Source organism: Tupaia chinensis, unplaced genomic scaffold, assembly GCF_000334495.1.
Source record: "Tupaia chinensis unplaced genomic scaffold, TupChi_1.0 Scaffold000086_1, whole genome shotgun sequence".
In the NCBI taxonomy this organism is placed as follows: domain Eukaryota; kingdom Metazoa; phylum Chordata; class Mammalia; order Scandentia; family Tupaiidae; genus Tupaia; species Tupaia belangeri.
This window is the reverse complement of record NW_006159548.1, coordinates 5321504-5327163: the sequence shown is the minus strand read 5'-3', so window position 1 is coordinate 5327163 and position 5660 is coordinate 5321504. Positions and strand designations below refer to the sequence as shown.

The 5660-nt window shown below is 41.2% G+C and overlaps 1 protein-coding gene across 1 annotated transcript in view; it reads right to left on the bottom strand.

Annotated features, from left to right (window-relative positions):
• USO1 (USO1 vesicle transport factor) overlaps positions 1 to 5660 on the bottom strand; it is a 103409-nt gene that overhangs the window by 74943 nt on the left and 22806 nt on the right. The gene's annotated exons all lie outside the window — the stretch shown is intronic.

Sequence of the window (5660 nt, the reverse complement as noted above, 5' to 3'; positions counted from 1 at the left end):
TGGTTAAGGCACTGGACAGTCCCATGTGGCTGATCCTGGTTCGAGTCCTGGACCTGGTAGCTTGCTTTCTCATTTTCCTTCTTTCTGTGTGTCTGCCTTTCTCTGGTCAAATTAAAATAAGAAATAAATGAATAAATAAAATTAATAAATAGTTATAAAAAATTTTAAAAAAGAGAAAGAAGTCAGCAGTGCAGCTCAGGGAAGGCACTGATGATGGATTTGGTGGATGTCAATGAAAAGAGGCCTTCTACTGGAAAAAGCCAAAAGGAAAGATGGAAAAAAAAATGATAAAAAAAATTAATTTTGCAGGGACCAGCAGTTGACATAATGGCTATGTCACTAGACTCCCTTGTAATTGACCACGGTTCGAGTCTTGGACCCAGTGGCTTAAAATCCAGCCAGGCATCTGTGCAGGATCCTGAGAAAATGGAGGAAAAGGGACTGTGGCATAGCCATCCCCGGGGGGTTGATTTCTTGCTTTCTGTCTCTGTCTTTCTGGCAAGCGCATGCACCCTGTAGCAAAACATCTTTAAAAAAAATTGACTTTGTAGAAATGAAAAAAAAAAAAAAAAAAAACTACAAAAAAAGTAAATGATAACACAGAACTTTGAGGTTCCAACTTCGAGGTTCCAAGTTCTGGTAACTCAAATATCCTGGCCAGATCAAATCACCAATTAAAACACCTAATGTACTATGCACTCCACTGATGGTCCATAAATACTTCTAAATTAATGACCATAGTCCCTGTACTTGTTGTACCTCCTGATGGGATGAAATAGTGAAACAAGTCTTATTCACACTTGTAATTCAAAGGAAATTAATTCTCTTCAGAAGATCATCTGCTTTTTAAAATTTTGAATGTATACATTCAAAGTTAGGCAAGAACTAGAACCCAAACTTTCCTTTCAGTTTATATGTACAACATAAACAAGTGATACTCAAAACTTCTTCTTTTTCTTTTTAAGAGAAAATTTTTGGATGTGTGTACTCGCTGCAGAGACAGAGAGACAGAAAGGGAGAAATCACCCCCCAGAGGGGATAGCCACGCTACATTCCCTCTCCTCCATTCTCCTCTCAAGATTTTGGGCACACATGCACTTCTGCTCGGTGTGAGTTTAAGCTGCTGGGTCCAGGACCAAAACCACGGTTAACGATGTAGAGTCTAGCGACCTAACATTACACCATCTGCAGGTCCCCTCAAGCTTCATTCTGATACAATGATATTATTAGCTATGTTGGGCCATGAGAGCTGAGATCCAGTGCTTTCATGGATAAGAGTAATGAAGATGTTCTGCTGAGAAGTCACCCTGAAATTAGGAAGAAACGAGTAACCCATCTGATGACTAGAAATCACTGCAGAGGCTCAAGAAATGTGAGAAATCATGAAAATACCTCTCCCCCAACAGAAAAGAATAACTCCTCTTCATCCATAGACAGTACAATGGAACTCATGGAAATGCCTGATAAAAAATTTAGAATATTCATAGTGACAAAGCTAACAGAAATGGAAGAGAAGAATGACAATGAACAGCAGAAGAAAAAGCCGATGAGTTCCAGGAGGTGAGGAAGTTCTTGCGAGAGCTGAAAGAGGAAATACACACCATAAAAAAGAATCAAATGGAACTGTTGGAGATGAAGGCTATAATACAGGAAATCCAAACCTCCTTTGAAAGTATTAAATGCAGACTAGATCATACAGAAAATTGAATCTCAAATGTAGAAGACAGAATTGCTGGACTAGTAAAATCCACCATAAAGACTGAGAAAATAGCCCACAAAACTGAGAACAATATATGAGAAATACTAGATACCATTAAACATCCAAACATCAGGATAATCAGTATCCCAGAAGATGAAGAGACTCATAAGGACACTGATAATCTATTCCATGAAAATCCTGAAAGAAAAGTTCCCAAACCTAGAGAGGGATTCAAAGATTCAGACCCAAGAAATACAAAGGATTCAAAATAGGATCAACCCAAGAAGGTCTTCTCCAAGACACTTATAGCCAGAATGACCAAAACCACAGACAAAGACAAGATACTAGGATTGGCAAGAGAGAGATGGCAAGTTACCTACAAAGGCTATCCCATTAGGCTAACAGCAGACCTTTCATTAGAAACAATGCAAGGAAAGAATGAGAAAATATATTCAAAGTGTTGAGTGAAAAACAATTTCAACCAAGAATACTGTATCTGGCAAGATTATCCTTCATACAGGAAGAGAAGATAAGAACATTCTCAGATAAACAAAACCTGAAAGAATTTACCAACACCAGAACAGTTCTCCAAGAAGTTCTGAAGGGAATGCTATCCCAGGAAAACTAAAGTCAGACACACAGAAATAAGAGTTCTAAAACAGCTAAGAAAATGTCCAGCTTAATGGTAGGGACAAGTCCAGAGTTGAGCATTATCTTCCAGAATTTAAATGGAAAGATCAGATCATAACAACAGATAAAGTACATGAGTTTTAACTGGTGAAATAGAATTTTATGACTTTTGACTAAAACATTACTGATCTTCTCTGCTTTGTTTTCCAGAGTTAAGGAGTTTTGTCGTTTTTCGAGTTGTGGATAGGTCTGTGTACCTATTATTCGAACAGAATCCTAACCTATTTCCTGGCTTTAAGTATTAGGCAAAGTTCTCTTAACATTTCTGGATTTTGATTTATTAAAGCTAAAACCACCTTTCTTGAAATTAAAAAAAAAAAAGAATTTTAAAAATACCTATTTAATGATTGTAGTAAGCTATACAGTCTCAGCTAAGTGCTACTTTATAGTCTATTCATTCTACCCACAGTTTCATGCCTAAAGTCAACTGTTGTTCACAGAGATGTATATATCAGCTGAAAGTACTTAATTTAGATATTTTTGTAAATCAATGAAATGTGGGAAAGAATAAAGGAATGGAAAGCAACTGTAGATACAAGAGACAGGGTGGGAGGAGAATGGGAAATGGCAGAGGGTGAGAAATGGGGGGAAAATATATACATACAAGAAACAAGAAATGGAAAATTATTTGTGGACAATAACATGTATGATTAAGCCACTCTGCACGGCCTTCTGGCTGGAAAATCGCATTTTGTATGCTGTGGTGATGTTCAGTGAAAGAATGTAAAATAAATCAATTTAAAATAAAAAGAAAATAAATAATACCTATGTTGTTCCATTCAAAGTGGCAAAATCAAAGTGTTCAAGTCTCAACCCTAAAAGTTGCTTCTGTGCCTATAAAATGAGGAACCTCGTCCTGGATGAACTGCAAGGAATCATCCAGCTTTAAAATCCTACTATAAATTATACATCTTTTCCATAGAAACCACGGTGACAAGACCAACTATAAAAAAGAAAGAACATTCTTTCTTTAACTCCCATGTAGTGAAAAACTACCCTTCACTGAGCAGTTATTAAGTACTGGCCCTATTTCTTATTTCACGGAATCTTCCTACACCCTCACAAGCAGGAATTTTCTTCCTCTTATAATACTTAAGAGAGTATTAGCCATCTTGTACCTGTCCAATCCAACGAGAGTTGGAAGGTGAGGATTCAAATCAATGTGTAACTTCATAGTAAAGTTTTTTTTTTTTTTTTTTTTTTGAGAGGTTTTTGCTATAGGGCGCGTGCCTTGCCAGAAAGACAGAGACAGAGAGACAGAAAGCGAGCAATTACCCCCCGGGGGGTGGGGGTGATGGTCATGTTGCAATCCCTTCTCCTCCATTCTCCTCCCGGGATCTTGGGCATGCATACACAAGTGCCCGTGAGTTTAAGCCGCTGGGTCCAGGACTCAAGCTGTGGTCGACTACATGGGAGTCCAGCGACATAGCCATTACACCAACTGCTGCCCCCCATAGTAAGTTTTAATAAATCAAATTTCAAAACTTGGTATTTCAGGACAGCTAAAAGCTTGGTGGTTATGGCGACCAGATCTCCACATTTCCAACTGCATGGTTCGAGTTCTGGGCCCAGCAGCTTGAACAACATGCAGGGCATGTGTGTCTGTGTGACCAAAATCCCGAAGGGAAGAGAAGGAAATCTGTGTGACCATTACTCTGGAGGTGCTTCCTCACTTTCTTTCCCCCAATCAAGCTCACCTTTGCTCTATAGCAAATTTTAAAACAAAAATCTAGTGCCTCAAATACAAATACCAAACAAAGTAAGTGAACAGAAGCTGAAGGGGTGGGCTGTAACTATGGCTATCTGGAGAGAGCATGGTCTAACAGGGCAGCTTAGCTGCCCTGATGTCATATAGAAACAGACAAGTGAAGCCAAATTATCCTGTGTGTGTGTGTGTGTGTGTGTGTGTGTGTGTGTGTGTGTGTAGGGGAGTCTCTTGATTTTTAAATGAAGGGAACAAATTCACCAGCTTTTAGTTTCTGCTTTAAGTAGTTCAAACCCAGACCTGTGCAGTAAATTTTAATAAGGTTATATAAATTTCCCAAATTCCCAGGTAAGTATTCGGGTACCATCAATAAACTTTAGGCTTTCCGGGCAGACCGTGGTTAAATCCTGGGTCTATAACTAGCAGTGTGACCTGGGTCAAGTAACTTGCCTCTCTAAGCCTCACTTCTCCATCCTCAAAGTGAGTATGCTAACATATATCTTGCAGTGTAGTTAAGGATTAAAGGAGCACGTGGAATCTGAAGAGCTCAATACTGCATCTAATTAGCACAGGGAAGAGCCTGACAACTGAAAGAGACTCTTACCCTTCAGGATCCCAGTACCAGACTTATGTCTCCGAATATGAGCCAAAGTTTTTACCTTTAAAAGTCCTACTTTGTCACTTTCCTGTAGAGCTCAAAAAGTTACTGTCAGAAAGTTTTTTTTAAAGATGTTGTACAACTAATTCCAATAGACATTAACCAAACTTCAAGATAAAGTTTATTCTAAGCCTAAAAATCTAAGCAACTACCAAATACTTCTTTTCAAGCAATTAACATTTTCAAAAAATGTTCCAAATCGGGTCACTATAATCAAATAAGAGAGGGGGAGATGGGTCCCCAAACTGGCTCAAGCACGAAAAATCCCTACACCGTCCAAGCAAGCATTTGTCAAATAACATAGATTTGGGTAAACCCGAAGAACGGGGCCTGAACTAATTAATATCAACCAGGCAGACTCTCCTTCCAGTTGATGGGACAGGAGCAGGTGGCTTTGTGTCCCAAAGAATATCGTTTTATTCTTAGCCACATGATCTTGCCAACAGCTGGGTTTTAAACCTCGTTTACAGTCTTTCCCAACGCCCGAGTTTCAGTCGGCGAGAAAGTGAGCAAGACTTCAGGGTCGCTCCGCCAGTAGAGACACGGGCGAAAGGGCGAGAGGGCGGGCCCGCGGCCTGGGGGCGTGGGAGTCAGGTCTGCCACCCCGGTACCCGTACCGGATCCGTCCCTTCCCAGGCAGCACCGCCCGCGGACCACGCTCCTCGCCGGGGCTGCGGGGCCTGCGGAGCTGCGGGGAGAGGCTGCTGTCAGCCCGGCGGAGCCGCCACGCTGGGGGCGTGAGACTAACTCAGGGGGTTCTGGCGAGGAGCGAAGCTGAAACCGGAGGCGGCATGTGCGCTCCCGATAAGCGGTGGGACGCGGGAGGTGACCTCCGGGGCCTTGCGTCCTCAGTCCCCGTCCCTGCCCGCATTCTCCCCAAGTCCCGGACCCGCCGCTCCCCCCACCCT